This window comes from Nycticebus coucang, chromosome 23, assembly GCF_027406575.1.
Source record: "Nycticebus coucang isolate mNycCou1 chromosome 23, mNycCou1.pri, whole genome shotgun sequence".
Classification (NCBI taxonomy): Eukaryota; Metazoa; Chordata; class Mammalia; order Primates; family Lorisidae; genus Nycticebus; species Nycticebus coucang.
The window spans coordinates 16,701,490-16,721,147 of NC_069802.1; the positions used below are offsets into that span (position 1 = coordinate 16,701,490).

The following is a 19,658-nucleotide window of genomic DNA, read 5'->3' on the forward strand; positions in this document are numbered from 1 at the left end:
TAGGTCTGAGAATATCCTGAAGAGCTGGTTTACTTATGGCAAATTTTTTCAACATATGAATGTCATTGAAGTATTTAATTTCTCCATCATAGATGAAACTCAGTTTAGCTGGATACAAGATCCTGGGTTGAAAGTTTTTTTGCTTTAGGAGATTGAAAGTTGATGACCAGCCTCTTCTGGCTTGAAAAGTTTCAGCAGAGAGATCTGCAGTTATTCTAATATTCTTACCTTTGTACGTTATAGTTTTCTTTCGCCGGGCTGCTTTGAGAATCTTGTCTTTCATGTTAACTTTAGTGAAACTAATTATGATATGTCTGGGGGATGACTTATTCGGGTTGAATCGTGCTGGGGTTCTGAAGCTGTCTGCTATCTGAATTTCGGATTCTCTAGGCATGTCTGGAAAATTTTCTTTCATAATTTCATGCAGAAGGGCCTCTGTGCCCTTGGAGGCCGCTTCATCATTCTCAGAAATCCCTATAATCCTTATGTTGCTTTTTTTCGAATTATCTGAGAGTTCTCTGAGTGAGTGATCCGTTTTTGCTCTCCATTTCTCTTCCTCTTTGAGAGATTAGGAGCGTTCGATGACTTTATCTTCAATGTCAGAAATCCTTTCTTCTGCTTGCTCCATTCTGTTACTGAGGGATTCTACTGTATTTTTCATATCTTTGAGGGCTGGAAGCTCTTGCTTCAGTGTGTCTAAGTCTTTGGTGGTTTTGTCTTTAAATTCGTTAAATTCTTGAGACAATTTTTGAATTTCTCCTCAGATTCCTAATTCCATTTTATTAATCTTGTCTGCAATCCAGATTCTGAATTCGATTTCTGACATCTCAGCCAGTTGTTTATGAATGGGATCTTCAATCACATCTGCCGTATCTTTTCTTGGGGGGGTTGATCTATTCTGGTTATTCATGTTACGAGAGTTTTTCCGCTGATTCCGCCCCATGGTTATTTTACTCCCTTTGGTTTTTCCCCTGGGGTTTTATCGAGGGCCCGTATACTGTTGTGGCCTGAGAAACTGGGGCCCTGTCTGGTGTGGTGGAGCAAAGTGGTTCTGTCTTGTTTTCAGCTGGTTTCTGTTCGATCCTATTGCAACTTCTACTCTGGCTTGAAGTCTCAGCTGTGTGGAAAAATCAGCAATTAAGTCACCCCGCCTGCCCACCTCTGGCCCCAGTTGGAAAAGGAGAATCAACCTTCCTACAACCGTACACCCAGGGCACCGCCTGAAAAGTCCTCAGTCTATTAGCCCAGTTCAAAAGGTCCAAATCAACTGTCTCAATCAGCACTTGTCTCGGGTGAGAGAGTTGAAGAGGTCTCTGGGAACTGGATCACAGGGGCCTGGTGACTCCTCTGACACGGCTCACCCCAGTGCAGCGTGGAGTCAGGAGGAGCCACCCAGCAAACAGAGCAGTCTAGGAAGGTTGACGTCTCCTTCCCCACTTTGCCCCTCCGTCGGACCCAGTCACTGGTATCTCTGCAGATGGTTAACCCAGTTGCCTGCAGTGAACAGACACTCCAGGGGTTTACACCTGCCTGAATCGCAAGGAAGTCTGCCAGGCCCCCGCAGACTGCCGCTATCTAGCAGGAGGAGATGGGGCCTGACATCTATGAGTGTTTGATGCAGGTGATGGGAGGGAGGTGTTCACTCAGGCTTAGCCCCGTCCCTGATGGATGCTGCTAACAGAACAGAACAGAACAGACAACTTTGCGGGGTTCTGTCTCTGTTCCTGTCGAAATCGCCTACAGAAGACGAGCTGTTTTGAGTTCAAATGTCTTTGGTGTTGGAGGTTTGAGTCCGATCACCTCTCTGGGTCGGCCCCGCCCTGGAAGCTTCCCGGGTTTGTGAGCAGTATCAGGAAATCCCCCGCTCACTGGTGGCCTCCTCTGGTTGCCCAGGGAGACAGGGGGTGTGGCCTCAGAATATCCAGAAGTGAGCGTTCTGCCGTTAAAGAAAAAATGGCTGTTGATCTACCTCCAGGGAACTGCTGCTCTGGTGTGGGCACTCAGGCGACCCTTTTCTCTTCTGTCTCACGCCCCAGAGTCAGCACTGAGCAACCGCAGTTTGTGCTGGGTCCACACCCCTCAAGAGATCCCCCAAGAATCAGAACTCTTGGGGGATAGGCCCCCAGACCCCGAATGGGAGTGGGGGGGCGGAAGCTAGAGTTTCATTCAGTTTTAGGCAACAATACGGCCCGGGGAGGGCTCCTGCACTGCACCGCAGGGATGTGCCACCAAGGCTTGATTTCCCCTCAGCAGAGTGCCCTCTCCTCGCTCACGTGTCCCAGAGTCGGCGCTGACATGATGCAGCTCAGGCACTGTGCACTCCCCTCGAGAAATCACCCAAGGATCCGAACTCCTGGGGGATAGGCCCTCAGACCCCGAGTGAGAGTAGGGGCTCTCAGCTCTCAGCGGGGAAGCTAGAGTCTTATTCAGTCTTGTGCCTGGGGAGGGTTGCTGCACTGCACCACAGGGAAGTGCCGCGAGGCGTGACTCCCCCTCAGCCCGGTGCACTCTCCTCACTCGCGCGCCTCAGAGTCAATGCTGACCAGTCGCAACTCGAGGACTGTCCACTCCCCTTGAGAAATCACCCAAGGATCCGAACTCCTGGGGGACAGGCCTCCAGACCTCAGTGGGCGGGAGGGGAGCGCCGGGAGGGTTGCCGGCGAAGGATTCCCAAAGTTTTATTCCGTTTTATGCCTGGCAGGAGAACGCCACGGCACCCCAGTAGGGGGGGTAGGTCCAGTTTTTAGAAGGTCTCTCCCATGGAGTGTAGTGGGAGGGCCTTTAATTTCTGCCCGCTTGTTTAATTGTGGGGCTCTTGGGCCGGTCCCATGGGGAGGGGGACTCTCGTCCGCTTGGTGGTGGATTTTGTACCTTTTGTTTGCGTCCTTGTGATCGCAGCTTGCCTCAGCGGTGTTGATGTGTATTCTTCAACCTTCTCTCTTGGTGAGGCTCAAGTCCACCAGGATACTTACTAAATTCCTGTCCCTTAACTCTCCTTCTGGACGGGAGCCTCTGTTGAAAGCTGGCTTCAATCCGCCATCTTGTCTCTCTCCTTTTTCCAAATTTCTTATGCTATTTTACTTAGGAGGACATTCTCCAAATCCATCTAGGTAAATAAAAAAGATGTAAAGTTTCCATCTTTCTTTATGGTTGAATAGTATTCTGTGGTATACATGTACCATTGTTTGTTCATCCATTCATGGGTTGATAGACACTTGGGTTGTTTCCACATCTTGGTAATTGTGGATTGAGGTATGATAAACATTCTCATGTACATATTGTTTTTTTCGTTTTGTAACTTAATTTTTATTAAATCATAGCTGTGTACATTTATAGGATACAATGTGATGATTTGATATACGATGTCAAATACTTAAATCAAATTGAATAAAATAACCATCACTTCACTTTTTGTGTTAAGACATTTATAATATACTTTAGTTGTTTTGAAATGTACCCTTGCATTGTGCACATTAGGTGAGACTCTGCCAAATACTCTCCCTCCACTCCCCTGCCCCCTCCTTCGTTTCTCCCCTCCTTCTTTCTGGACTATATTTGTGTTTTATCATTTGTATGAATGTGTAAATGATTCTATATTGGTTTCATAATAGCACTGAGTACATTGGACACATTTTCCCCATTCTTGAGATACTTTACTAAGAAGAATATGTTCCAGCTCTATCCAGGTAAAAATAAAAGATGTAAAGTCTCCATCTTTTGCCTATAAGAGAGAGACTTATCTTACCTTAAAGGTTAAAAAAGACTCAGGATGAAGGGGTGGATATCTATAATACAGACAAATGAAAATCAGATAAAAGCAGGGGTTGCAATTTTATTTGCAGATATAATAAGATTTAAACCAACAAAAAGAAAGACAAGGATGATGCTACATATTTGTCAAGGGAAACAGTCAACATGAAGAGATTTTGTTAACATTTATGCACCCTACCTGAATGCGCCTCAATTTATAAAGCAGACCCTAATGGATATGAACAATTTGATATCTTCTTGGACTATAATAGTTGGAGATTTTAACACCCCTTTATCAGTTCAGAATAGATCCTCCAAGAAGAAACTAAACAAAGAAATATTGGACTTAAAGTTGACCTTAGAACAAATGGACTTAACAAACATCTACAGAACATTTTATCCTAATAAAACTGCACACTCTTCTCATCAGCCCACATATCACCCTCAAAAATTGATCATGTCATAGGACACAAGTCTAAACTCAGCAAATTTAAAATAATAGAAATTATTCCTTGTATCTTCCTGGACCCCCTTGGAATAAAGGTTGAACTCAACAGCAACAGAAATCTTCCTACTCAACCAAAGTCATGGAAACTAAATAATCTTAGGCTGAATGATAGCTAGGTCAAAGATGAGATTAAGCATAGTGGCTTATGCCTGCACTCCTAGCACTCTGGGAATTGGAGGTGGGTGGATTGCTTGAGCTCAGGAGTTCAAGACCAGCCTGACTAAGAGCGAGACTCCCTCTCTACTAAAAAAAAAAATTGAAAAATTAGCCTGGCTCTGTGGCAGGTATCTATAGTCCCAGATACTCCAGAGGATAAGGGAAGGGCATCACTTGAGCCCAAAAGATTGAGATTTCTGTCAGCTATGACTGCATGGCCCTTTACCCAGAGTTAGGCTCTGTCACAAAGAAAAAAAAAAGATATAAAAAAAACCTTGCATCTAAGTAGATAAAAATGATACAATAATCTGGTTAATCACATGCTCTTCATCAATGCTAAATTCAGGAAGAAAATGTGTTAGAGTCGACATAGTACTGAAGGAAAACATTTGTGACCCAGTAATTCCATGCCCAATCAACTTGTATTCATACCATGACCAGGAAGATTTAAATCTGAAATGTCTAAATGGAAGGACTCTCATAAGATAAATATTTCGTGAATATATTAAAGTTAATTGAGCCTAAATGAGACTGACTAGATAACCACTTAATTAAAATTTCTGGCAGTTTCTCTTTTTTTTTTAGGCAAAAGGCAAATTTCAGAAAATTTATTTGGCGTTTTGAATAAGTTCATGAAAATAATCTCCAAATTACAGTTTCTTCTGCTTAGTGAAACTTTGGGTTCTGAGCATCATTGTTTACATCTACTAACACTGTTAGAAGTATTAAAATTTAAAAAAAGAACAAGAGAATGAGAAGACAATCCACAGACTAGGAGAAAAATGTTTGCAAAAGACACATCTGATAAAAAAATTGCTAGCCAAAATATGCAAAGAACATTTAAAAATCAATAACAAGAAAAGAAACAACTTGATTTAAAAATGGACAAAAGACCTGAATAGCTACTTCACAAAAGAAGATAAACAGCAAATAATCACATAGAAAGATGTTCAACATCATATGTCATTAGAGAGTTACAAATTATTAATCAAACAGTGATGAGATAAACTCACTGCACACCTGTTAGAATCTAAAATACTGACAACATTAAATGTTGGTGAGGATATGGAGCAACTTCAGAAGCTGTCATTCATTGCTGGTGGGAATGAAAAATGGTACAGCTACTCTGAAAGACAAATTTGCAGTTTCTTACAAAATTCAACATACTTTTGCCACACAATCCAGCAGTCAAGTTCTTGGTATTCACCTAAAGAAGATGAAAACTTATATCTGTATAATAACCTGCACACGCATGTTTGTTTAGCAGCTTTATAATTGCTAATATTCAGGAACAACAAAAATGTCTTTCAATAGATGAGTGAATAAAGAAACTGTGGTACATTTAACAAGAGGATATTATTCAATGGTAAAAAATTAGCTATTGAGCCATCAAAAAATCATGCAAGAATCTTAAATGCATATTAAGTTAAAAGAAAAAAACAAAAATAGTAGTCTTTGCCAGTGCCTTGGTCTTAAACTTCCTAGTCTCCAGAACTGTGAGAAATAAATTTCTGCAATTTATAAGCCACAAAGTCTATGGTATTTTTTAATAGCATTGTAAACAGACTAAGAGAGTATGTAAACCTTTAACTTGAAGAAAAATATCCTACTCTGATACTCAGATCCAAGGTAACAAAAACAGAAACAGATGGACCTCCCATGGCAGAAAGGGTAGGCCGGCTCTTTCAGGATTTTTAGGTATAAGGACACTAATCTGATGCATGAGGGCTTTCCCTACCTGAACTAATCTTCTCCAAAAGGCTCCACCTCCAAATGTCATCACCTGGGGGGTGAAGATTCTAACATTTGAATTTTGGGAAGGATGTAAACATTTAGATCATAGCAACATTTATATTAATACATTGATTTTTGAATGTTGTTAGTTACCTGTTGCTCCTTGCCGTCTAGCAATTTTTTCCTGAAATATATTTAATCTTTTTGGGTACCAAAGAGGGGTATTCAGGACAGATGCTGCTGAGAAATTAGAAGTTACCACCATGTGTAACTCACGTGCTTCTACAATTTCATGCTGAAGTTGTTTTATTCCAAGGAATAAATGGCTAAAAATACTAAGATCTGATAAATGGGCAGTCAGAAACCCTTACTGAACGCTAAATTTGTATAGTGCCTTATCCTAGCACATTATTAAAAACTATGTTCAAGATGGATTCGGCTTTTTACATACACACATTTCAGCTTTGGACACAAAACCATGGCTGCATTCCAACAATCAAGAGGAAATAGATTTAGGTATAAAACGGCTCTTCTTTCCTCCCTTTTTGGCCTTAGCTTATTACTGAGATTTTCAGTAATCTTGGGAGTCTGACCTGCTTTCTGCCAATTTTTTCTTTATCCATCTGTTTACCTAAAATAACCAAATAACAAAAAGGTATCGAGTTCAATAGAGTTAGTCATGAGTTCATTCATAATTTCAACACTTATTTTATTTTTATTTTTTTTTGAGACAGAGTCTCACTTCGTCGCCCTCAGTAAAGTGCTGTGGTGTCACAGCTCACAGCAACCTCCAGCTCTTGGGCTTAGGTGATTGTCTTGCTTCAGCCTCCTGATGATCTGGGACTACAGACACCTGCCACAATGCCCAGCTATTCTTTTGTTGTTGTTGTTGTTTTTGTTGTCGTTGTTGCAGTTTGGCCAGAGCTGTATTTGAACCTACCACCCTCAGTATATGGGGCTGGTGCCCTTCTCACTGAGCCACAGGCACCTCCCTCTTTCAACACTTAATGAATGACTATATTACAAATGCTCTGTTGGGTTCTTGATGACTAATATGATTGCATGTGTAGATAAAACTTTATAAATTATCCAGTTTATTTCCATCAATTTTAATATGTTCCTAAAGATTTGGAACTCATTCCTGGAGTAAGCTTTAAATTTTAAACTTCATTATTCTTTCTATGAAAGTTATTCCTCATTCTGTTATTTATCATTCATTCCCTCAGCTCTATCTACAGATGTGCAAACTTGGAATAAGAAATAGCTCACAGAATTGATGTAGGAATTAAAGGAATGTTCACTGTCAAAGGGCACCACACGTATAATATATGCCAACAAGTTTTATTTTCTGTTTTTAGGTTCTCATTGGCTGTTACCTGACAAGCACTTAGAATTATTAGGTATCTTAAGCTCACTCTTTCTATAAGACAGAAAATTGAGGGCTCACATGGAATTCCAATTTCCTCAATCTCTGTGTAACTATCCTTGCTATTAGTTTTACTCCAAGATTTTATAGCATAGCCAAATTTTTTATCTTCCACTGTTGTAACATGTAACATTATCTAAAATTTTGTTGGTGTACCTCCTAATTCTAACTAATGTGTAAAAGGTAGTCTCATCACACTAAACATGAATGTATATGGATCAGCAAATGGAACATTAGCCAAGTAAACCATACTAAACTTCATAAAAATTTTTCCTCAAGAATATTCAAGAAAGAAAATCTGGAAGGGAAACCATGATATTCAAAAGATAATACAACACAAATCATTGGGTTTGAAAAATAATAATTATATGATAATTTGAAAATAATAAAACAGTTAACTTTTGTTGACTACCAAATATGTGCTGAGTGTCGTATAAAGTATGTTACATAGATTATGTCCTCTAAACTTTGAAGAATAACAAGATTTTTAAAGTTTATGAAGTCATGGATCTTGATCATGGCTCCTCCAGGTAGAGTGAAGACTAAATTTAGACCTGGAGATACTTTTGTAGTCCTACAAAGACATTGTTACAGTTAAGCAGTAATTGTGCAGTAATGATTGATGACTCATTCAGTGAAGTTGTATTCATTCAAACGTGCTGCCAAAATTTCTAGCACTGGAATGTATTAGCAAAAAAAAAAAAAGAAAAAATTATAATCTGTACAAATAGTGTGAGAACTAGGAAAATACCAAGTAGAGACTTGGAGAGCCCAAAGCAATCACTGCAGGATCAATTAAATGATTGCTTTACATCCACAGGCTTGAGACTGATGGGTTCACAAAACCTGTGCTACCCTGTTTCCCTAAAAATAAGACATCCTCCAAAAATAAGACCTACTCAAAGGAAAGATAAGACGTCCCCTGAAAATAAGACTTAGCGCATCTTTGGGAGCACACCTTAAAATAAGACACTGTCTTACTTTCGGGGAAACAGGGTAATAGGGATTCTGTAAGACAAGGCCTGGCAACTTTTTACATCAGTGTTGTGAGATCTAGATCCCCTGAACGAACACATCAACGTGGGCTGGCAGGCAAGGATCAGCCAGGCCACCCGCCTTTCCAGGACCACATTCTAGTAGCATGCAACAAAGATGAGAAGGTCGTGCTGCCGAGAAGAAGGCACTGTCAGCAGTAGAAAGGAATTAATGGCCTGGGAAAATGATCAGAAAGAGGAAGAAAGAGCATGGAATGCTGCTCTGAGTCTTTGGCCACAGTGCATCATCGTGTGTGTTAGAGAACACGATGTCCGACCCGGTGCCCGCATTTTGCTACCAAAAGCCTGGATTCTGACCAGTTTAACTTCTAGCCTTTCTTTCTCTGTCTCATATCCTTGTACTATCTGTGGCCCTCGAGATCTTCCAAAGGACGTTAAGACTTCAAGAGGTATTATTTAAAAAACAATGATCTACAAGTATAACTTTGTGTCTTAGCAAAACACAAAGTTGGACTTCAAGCTCTTTTAGCTCCAGGATAGTGCCTTATTATTGTTTTAATCTAAGCACCTTGTGTGGTGTCTGGGATATGAAAATTATAAATCAGTGATCACTGTGTGAAAATTAAAGTTTGAGATACTGTCACAGATGGAGCTTATCAATAATCACACAGCTAACAATCAGCAGAGACAAGATCACAATCCAGGTCACCCTGCAACCATTTCAGTGACTTTGACACAACACCAGATATCCTCTAAACTGTCTTCTGTGGTTTGAATGTTTGTGACTAGCCAAAATTCACATGTTGAAATGTAATCATTGATATGATGGTATTAAGAGGTGGAGGCTTTACCAGGGAAGAGCCCTCAAGAATGAAATTAGTGGCTTTGGAGATGCAGAGGCATCGCTCCTTTGTCCTTCCGTCTCCTCTGCTATGTGAGCATACCGTGGTGGTCCCTTCTGCCCTTTCCACCATGTGAGGATGAAGCAAGAAGGCATAAGCCTGTGGTTGTCACTAGGCCATGTGGCAGAGCCAGCCCTGGGGTGGGGTGTGTGCAGGATAGATGGAGGTATGCTGGGAATGGCCTGCAGGTGTGCAGTCCTGAGCAAGGCAGCTGCCAGGCACGTGGGCAAGGTAAGGTGCACACAGGGTAAAGCACATACACACTGTGTACAGTGATGCGCAGGCTGTAGTGGGCCCAGAGGGAGGAGCAGACCCATTAGTGGGGCCAGGCACCAGGTCTGATGGAGCAGATTACAGTGCGCAGCATTCACCATCCCAAGTGGCCATGGGACAGGCCATGCAGACAGCGCAAGACATCTGCACAGGCCCAGCACCGGTGCTTAGCATGCAGTCCACCCAGATCCAGTGGTGGCTGCACTGGCCTCTGTCCTGCTCAGGGCCCCTCAGTGACAGCGGTGGCAGCAGTGGTCTGGCTGCCCTGAGAGTGGGCATGGGGCATCGAGAGGCACGGCTGCCTTCTCTGCTTAAGTCCTGTGGGCAGTGTGGTGGAGTGGGAGTGCCCAGGTGTCAGCAGTGGTGCTGAGCCCATGGGGTTCTGCTCTGCCTATGTTCCCCAGCAAAAGCAAGGGTACGTGTTACTCACCCATGGCACACACACGGGCACTAAGATCATCTACTCCCCCCACACACAAGGACAAGAAGGAGGCAATGATCACAGGTATGACCCCTGGAAAGAAATAGCATTTGGGGGCTGAGACATTACAGTAGCACCAGCCACAGCACCCAGGGATCACCAGCCAGTGGTCCCTTCTCTCCAGAGCCACACAGCTGCACAGCTGCCAGTCAACGATCTGTATCAGTTGGAGGCTTGCTGAGGGGAGGGCCACCCCCCCACTCCAATTGTTGCATCCTCCAGGGAAGCCTGGAGCCCAGGGGATTCTCTCTTCTGTCCCTTACCCACATGTGGGCACTTCCCTAATTACGTCCCATCCTGCTGAGCAGGTCATCCCACTTCTAACTTCTTCACTTCATTCTTGCCTCCTTTCTTCAGATTCCCGGTGCTCTCCCTCAGACAATCGAGACTGCTTCTAGTCCACCACTTTGGCCCCCTTCCTGGACATATTTTTTTCTGTTTCAAACTATTACTGGGGTTCACATATTTCTGAGTTGCCATCTTAATGATGGAGTCATGGTTGTAAGTATGCCCATCACCCAGGTAGTGTTCATTGTACCTGTGACAGAGATTTCCACCCCTTCCCTCCTTCCCCCTCTCGTTGCCTATTAATCTGATCATATGAGCTCTGTTTTTGTTTCTGTTTATGTAGTGAAACCATTTCTCAATGTATGTATGTTGAACCATCCTTGCATGCCTGAGATGAAACCCCCTTGGTTATGGCAGATTAATATTTTGATAGGCTGCTGAATTCAGTTTGCTAGTATTTTTTTAAAGGATTTTTGCTTCTATATTCCCAAGGATATAGGGAATGCTCTGTTGTTTTCTTTTTGTGTTGTGCTGAACACATTTTTAATGAAGTATTTCACCCCTCTGTATTTTTCGAAAAATAAGTTCTTGTAGCATTGGTGATTGTGCCTTGCTGCGGCAGAGCTGTTGAGTGAATCAGTTGTTACCTCACTACTTCACCAACCCTTTTACGACCTTGTCCCCCGATAAGGTCCTAAAATTCTAGTATGAGGAATAAAAATCATTTCTCATGATTTGATGTTGATAGAGTAGGAAGATTCTGAATGTGCCTGTCTTCACAATGGACCATTTTTGACACTGTTCTTTGATATTGGTTGAGATGTAATTAACTTTGATTGATTCAATAGTTGTGATTTAAATGAGCCATTTTGCTTCACTGATTTTCAATCAATTGCTAATCACATTCTTACTTATTAGCTGTAATATATCAGAGAAATGGTTCCTTTTTAATTCCAAAAAGAAGGAAAAAAAACAGTCCCATGTTTGATTTCATGGTGGTTTTCTCTACTTCCATTCTCGTTGTGATGAAAATGTCTGTCAATTAAGAAATATCCTAAGCGTGGGAAGTAATGCCTTCTATAAAATTACAATAAGCTCTACTGTGCTGTCTATGGAAATTGATACTGTATTTGTGAAAAGACTAGCTGTTTCAAAGTCATTTTTATTACATTTTTAAAAGGATTCTGTTGCTATGCACCCTGTATCTTTTTAATACGCATATGTCTGCACCTCCCTTCCCTCCACACACCCACACAACATATTCTATAGTGAATGAGCACGTTCGTCTCATTTGGAGAGTCCTTGCTACTTATTCAGAGGCACAAGAAAAATCTATTCCTATAATAGGCTAGAAAATTGGCACATTGTACCCAAAAGAAAGTTTTCAAAGGGTCTATGATTCCAACTTAAATTGAAACAGTAAGGAAACAGAAAATTAAATTTTCTAAATTTCTTTTCCTATTTTCACAGGAGTGTATGAGAGAACTAAATAATATAGTTGCTAGAAATATTTACTGAAGAGAAAATTTTGTTTTAATTGGAAGCATCTTGTGGTATTGCTATCACTAAGGATTTTTGATGCCATTTTCAAGACAGAGGGTCAGGTTAACACTACATATTTTGAGAAATATGAAGACAAAACAAACTTCTAAGTTTTATAAAATATTGTGACAGAAAAGAGCTATTGTAAACAAACATGTTTTACCTATCATATCATCTAATTTCTCAATTCTACATATTTTGAGAAAGTGAGAAAACTAAGTTTTCTAAGTTTTGTAGAATATTATGACAAAAATGATATATCATATATCATATATAAATATATATTACCTATTATACCATCTAATTTCTCAATTATCAGTCTTCCCTCATCACTGCCTAATTATTCTTGTATTTAACAAAGTAGATTCCACAGAAAAATCTGTGGAAAAGCAGAGAAATACACAGTGACTGAGTCTTTTTTGGGAAGGAGACTGTAGTCTATTTGGGACAGGCATATAATTGTATAAATCTGGTGTTCTGATATTGAAGCCACCTCAAAGTGCAATAATGATAAAAATAACAGATTTTATCAATTTTTCTGTTATTTAGTTTACTTTCTACAGTGAACCCCTTTCTACCAGGTAACAGGAATTAAATCTCAGCCAATTCTGTTCATTTTAGCCTGTTCCAAGTCATCTCCTTATGGGGTTTCCTTGTCTGCTCTTTGGACTGTGTTTAAATTAGTGGTGAGAGGATAAGAGATTCATGTAGTGCCGTGGTGTCATATGAGGGATCCTTGATTGTCATCTCTCCATATTTCTACCTAGTATGATGTCTTGTCCTACATGTGCTTGGTGATTGGTAGAGACAGATTACTAACATATCTCTGACCTTACCTCCAGGCCTCTTGGTCCCACTGTCCCTTTGTATGACATCCTCTGCCCTCTCAGAAACTTAGCAAAGCAAGCTGCTATTCCTGTTACTTCTGTAGAATAGAAGGATAATGCCTCAGTCTCTGTGTGCTGCTAAAACAAAAGAAATTTGTGTCCTACGGTTCTAGAGGATGGGAAGTTGAAGATCAAGGCGCTGGCATAGTCAGAGGGCTCAGTGTTTCAGCATGCTGTGGTGTTTCTGTGTCCTGAACATGACAAAGAGACAAAGGACAAAAAACAGGCTGTGTCTTCACACGGCAAAAGAGTAGAATGGAGCAAACTGTCTCCCTCAAGCTCTTTTTAAGGGCTCCCCTTACATCAAGAAGGAGCCTCATAGCCTAATCACCTCCTAAAAGCCCTACCTCTTAAAACTTTCACATCCACCACTAAGTTTCAACCCACAAATGTTTGGGAGACATATTTATACCACAGCAGAGACTCTATGAACCCTTCCGGTTCATCATGACTATGGTTTCACCACAACCCCACCAGGAGGCTTGCTGACTTCTCTGTAAAACCCAAGAAAGCAAAGCACAAGCCTTCTCTGCTGTCTGAGTTCTGAACCCGTCTGGAGTTCCATTAATTCAAATCTATCCCCTTGAAGGAACCTCTTATTAAGAATGGAGAAAATTCTAACTTCTTGCTTCTCTATCCATTCTAGTTTTTGTCCCAGAGATGTTGATCTCTGTTTGAATGAAAGGGTGATTAGAAATGTAGATCTACTAAAGTTACTGTCTAAGGTTTTAGACTTTATGCCCTTAGAGCCTCAGAGATTTTTATATTCAATACTAAGTTTTGTGAACACAAACACTTTTACAAAATTAAACTTTGCTTTTTTTAGCATTCTTATTTGATATTAAGGACACAGTCACAGTATAGTTTAATGGGGGAAGAAACATATGATCAAAATGAATTACCAGAGCAAAAAAAAAATGATTAATATGTCTAAATATTGTAATGTCAATTAAGTAACTATAGGATATGGTAAGTAGTGTAGTACTGGGTTGCTGTGGTAACATAGAGAAGAAAGTGACATTTCCCAAGTATTGATATTATGAATGACATATTTTTGCTCTTTTTATAATAATAATAGATTTAATAACTTCCCTGGGATCTCCCCTCTACCTCGTCTCTCACAGTAAATGTCTATGTTTATGAATTGTAGTGTATATGAAATATGCTAGGTCTAGGATTGCATTTCACTTAGATTTTATCTTTATTAATTTTGTCCTGAATACATGCAGAAGTTTTTTGAAACAGAGAGATTATCACTCTTCAATTCAAAGAAAATATCAATCATGTGGCTCCCCACATCACAATTCCTACCCCTGAGGATTGAAGAATCTCCACATGATTGAGGAGATGCAATAAAGTTAGGCCAAGTGTCCAATATATAAGAAAATTCTGCAAAAAAAAACCCAAACAAACAAAAAAAAATGAAGCTTGCCTACTAAAAACAAATTAAAATTAATTAAACCTTTGCTCTTTTGAGATGGGATAAAAAGGGTTTTACCTACATTCTCATTCTAACCTTTTGGAATATAAGGAAATATCAAAGAGCCCTATCTCTTTAATTTTATAACCTACAGATATTTCCAAAGTTCTAAGCCTCATCTCCCCCTTTGAAATGCAAACACCTAGCTCCAGAATTGATAGCTCTCTCTTGAATTCTCACCCTGTCTACAATTGTAAATTATTCCTAGGGCCTCCTTTTAGTCTAGAATTCAAAATTTCAGTAAGATTTTAGTTTAGAAAAGAACAGCTATGTCTATGCAAAATCACAAAGGTTATTTTCTCTGTACCACCCATCTCAGATGCAAATACAGAGCAGATACAGGAATTATCATTGATATTCAGTGTTATTCCACTTAAGCATATAAACCATACCTAATTTCCATAAATTTCAATTGTGTTTATTTATTTATTTATTTATTTATTTATTTATTCATTGAGACAGAGTCTCACTATGTTGCCCTCAGTAGAGTGCCGTGGTATCAAAGCTCACAGCAAACTCATACTCTTAGATTAGGTGATTCTCTTGCCTCAGCCTCCCAAGTAGCTGCCACAATGCCTGGCCATTATTTTGTTGAAGTTGTTATTGTTGTTTTAGCTGGCCCGGGCCAGGTTCAAACCCACCAGCCTTAGTGTATGTGGCTGGCACCCTACCCACTGAGGTATGGGGACTGCCTGGACTCATTTATTTTTAAGAATGCAGAAATAAAATTTCTTTTTTTTTTTTTTTTTTTGTAGAGACAGAGTCTCACTTTATGGCCCTCGGTAGAGTGCCGTGGCTTCACACAGCTCACAGCAACCTCCAACTCCTGGGCTTAAGCGATTCTCTTGCCTCAGCCTCCCGAGTAGCTGGGACTACAGGCGCCCGCCACAACGCCCGGCTATTTTTTGGTTGCAGTTTGGCCGGGGCCGGGTTTGAACCCGCCACCCTCGGAATATGGGGCCGGCGCCCTACCGACTGAGCCACAGGCGCCGCCCAGAAACAAAATTTCTTATTTTTGTCTTCCCAGTGGCTATCTCTGCCTTAGTGTCAGCTTGAACTAATACTCAGTTGAACACAAAATATGAGAGAATTTTAAGAAAATGGATATGGTGTTCTTTTGAAAGACCAAGTGTGGACTATATGACAAAATTAATTTTACTTTGTTTGTGCTATATCTAACTCTCAATTAAACTTCATAAATAACGTATAACACATTCACTAAACAAGTAAATCAAAATTTACACTGGAAACAAGCTCAATTTCTAGTTTTTAGAATACTGACACTGGAAATGTTCTGGTAATGGACTTAAGTGGCCCCTATTAAGACAGACTTACTTACATGTCCTTTCATAATAATTTTCCTTTTCTGATACAACTAGAGAAGTATCATTTTTTTTTTTTTTTTTGGCTGGGGCTGGGTTTGAACCCACCACCTCTGGCATATGGGACCGGCGCCCTACTTCTTGAGCCACAGGCGCTGCCCGAGAAGTATCATTTTTTAAAACCCATCTGTCCATTTACTTAATGTGTGTATCCAGAGATACAATTGTTAAAATATGCAAAATTTATATTGGAAGAATTTTAAAATTTTAAATCCTTTGACATAACAAGGAAGACATTTGTTAATATAAAATTGACAAAAAGTAGGAAATTAAATTAAAAATCAAGATTTTTATTGCTTGTTCAGTTCACTTTTTAACTCAGAGAACCTTTTGGGTTTAAAAGTTGTAAAAGAGTTGAATCAATATATCTCTGTTTTTGAACAGATCTCATTACTTGGTCGAAGCACGGTGACACGGTGAAGACCTCTGTATGGCAATCATTAATGACTAGACTCCTTAATGGAGACTGTAGTCAAATGGCTTGAACAAGACATGAAGCATTAGAGACATTAAGTGTTCATTTCAATGCCGACTTAAGAGAATTCTAATACGTTTGGATTTGCATTTTCGCATTTTTCTCGGTGGTTAATAACACCTCACTCCCTTCACCAGACTATTGTGATAATGGATAACAGCAGAAGCATTTAAAAACTAAGGAATTACATTAATTCATAATGAGGAAAATCCATAATGTTAATAAACTCTGAACATTTCTAAATTGGCTGGTGACATTTCCAGCATAACAATACGTGACTGTCTTTTGTGTTGCTGAAAGTGAAGGTGTGATTTGTCATTTGTCTGACTACTTCGTGTTCATTATGAGTATTACAGACTCACCTCCTAATCAACAGGATTCACCCAGTCATCACTTTTCTGAGGTGAACTCTGTTGAACATTGGATTGCAGGTGCATCAGATAATTTTGTGTAAATTCTGCTAATTTGCTCAATATGAAATATATAAAGATGAGTACAATGTAGGGGTACAGGGCACACCTCCTGTGTGAAGGGCTCAACTACAATTTGGACTTTACCTTACAACTGCAAACAATGGAACTTAATCCTATGTACACATATATTCATGTGAAAAACATAAATAAGAACAATCGAATGTAGCAAGACACATAAAGAAATTAAACTAAATCCAATATCCCCCTAGACTCAAGCTATGTTTAATTGTAGAGTTTTTGTTACCTAGAAAACATTAGTTTCTTTGAGCAGTAAAAGACAGGAATTTACAGTTGTGTTTGAGACCACATGATTTCAGATAAATATATGATTTTCATTCATATATATTATTTTTTTTTGTAAAAGAAAGTGATGAACCAATTATCTGTCAACATCAGGAAAAGTGGGTTCATGTAATTTTGCAGTAGTGATGCAGTAATAACACTAGAAATTATAATTTTTCTGAAGAAGTGGCTTGATGCCTGCAGCTCAGCAGCTACAGTGCCAGCCATATACACCAGAGCTAACAGGTTCAAGCCCAGCCCGGGCCTGTCAAACAACGACAACTAGAACCAAAAAATAGCCAGGCATTGTGGCAGGCACCTGTAGTCCCAGCTACCTGGGAGGCTGAGGCAGGAGAATCGCTTAAGCCCAAGCATTTGAGGTTGCTGTGAGCTGTGACGCTACGGCACTCTACCGAGGGCGATGTAGTGAGACTCTGTCTCAAAAAATAATAATAATAATGATAATTTTTCTGAAGAAGAGAATTATGGAAACCTGGTAAATTAATAGTGGCTTGGCTCCTTTTCCCTTCTTACTCCCAACACCACACTTCTTGCCCTGCCTGAACCATACAATTGCTGGGAGCCACTGATGAACTAGTAGGTAGTAAAGGTCATGACTGTGTAGGGAGGGGTGTAAAAGGTCAGATAGGAAGAAATTTCCCAGGACTTCTCCTTTTGGGGGCTGGACACATGGATGAAATGCGCACAGTACACATAATACATGCAGACAGTAAAAATTGGAAATCTAAAAGCATGCAGAGAGGCTTAAAAAGTAATAATAAATAGTAAAAAAGGAACAGAAAATTGTGCCTAAGACATAGGATGCTCTTATTATTCTAATAAATTAGGGTATTTAACTCTAGAATTTTAACAGGAAAAGATGCAACTTAATGAACCATGATGGTCCTATTTTGTGACCTGATAGAAGGAAGTACAGTTGACCCTTGGGAGATCTGAGCTTTTTTTGTGAGTTCCGTGCTACAGAAAAAACATATGACATATATACTCATAAAAGGTAAATTGAATAGCATATATTTTCAAAAGCCTTGTAAAAATCTAGAATCATCCTGAAATGATTTAGTTATAATGGAAGCAAAATCTTGCAAGAATTCAAGAGTGATTGGCTGATAAGTTAAGATAATTCTTGTATTCTTTAGAATATTCAGTGGTAAAGAGGAGAGAGAGAAATCAGGAGGGAGAGGTCAGCACTATAGTAGAATCGAGGAGAAATAGTGCATGTGTGGGTGCTGTTTGTCTTTATGGTAAAGGGAGATCTGGAAGTATTTGTAAGCTACAGGAAATAGTTTACAGAAAATAGAGGCAATGACCAGCCTGGGATCTCAACTGAGTTTGGGACACGAGGGGGGCTGCTGGAGCAATTACCACCACCACAACCACCTCCTTTTTTGATCCTTTGCAATGTCAGGCTTTGAAAACTTAAACATGAATAATTTCTGCCAGACAAGTTACAGCATCAATGACCAATCACAGCAGTTGTGTGATTATGAACAGGGGACAGCAAACATGAGTACGTTGGCTGTGACTATTTGAAGCAAGTTCGATTTGTTCCACCAGACACGAGGCAGCCACAGCAGCTGTATACGCTGCTGGGAAGATTTTTCTGCCAACTCAGGCATCTACTCCACCTTCACCCCAGCCATTCAATGGAAACAACTTTGAGGATGAGCTACCCTTATTAGAAGAATTACATATCAATTTTGACCACATGTGGCAAAAACAACAACAAAAAACTATAAACAATGTCATATCCCTTAAAAGGGGCAGATGCCAGCATCATGAATGTTACTGATTTGGCAGGACCAATGGGCTGTTGTCTTGCCTTTGGAGTCACATTGTTACTAACTGGCAAAGTCCAATTTGGCCCTGCAGATGGGACCAATGCAATTGGATGTCCAGGAATGTTTTGCTTGTTGAACTTAATTAGTATAACAGGTGTTTCCTTTGGTTGTACAGCAAGCATCTTTGGATATTGTGTCCTCTAATGACCCTACTTTCTAGTTTTACAGTGATTTTTTTTCATTATTATTGGAAGAAATAATTCTCACGGCTAGTATTATTGGATGGTATTTTCTGCATCCCAAAGTTTTATTTCTGCATTAGCCATGGAAGGACAGCAACTTTTAGGAGCATATTCTTGTGCTTTGTTATATAGCGTCTTAGCCCTAATTTCCTTCTTTTAAATTGAATTTATCTGAGATGTGTGTATCAGTGGGGCAAATACACAAAAAGGGCCTTGAACTCTTAAATTGGACCAGAAAACTGCTAAAGGCAACTCTTACACAGATTTGCCCTTGAGTATTGGAGCAATGGAAGTAAACATGTATCTTTTGTTTATTTTATAGAACTTTTGAAAACTAACATTTGAAAAATGTATCTACCTGGAGTGTGACCAGTTTTACCAGTTTGTGTTTATGCAAATAACAAATGGCATTTCTTTCCTGCTCCTGCAGCCTCTAAAAAAATCTTTTTTCTTTGCAAATTATATTGTGATGTGTTTGATCGATTTTTACCAACTGTGGGACATCAACCACAAAACTGATAATCTTTTTAAGAAACAACTCAATCATAGTAGACATAAGACTTACGGTAGAAATATTTTTCTA

General features: G+C 39.8%; 1 pseudogene; it reads left to right on the forward strand.

The window, feature by feature from the left end:
• Positions 1-18,453: 18,453 nt before the first annotated feature.
• Positions 18,454-19,235, forward strand: LOC128576091 (protein YIPF5-like; annotated as a pseudogene).
• Positions 19,236-19,658: the final 423 nt, after the last annotated feature.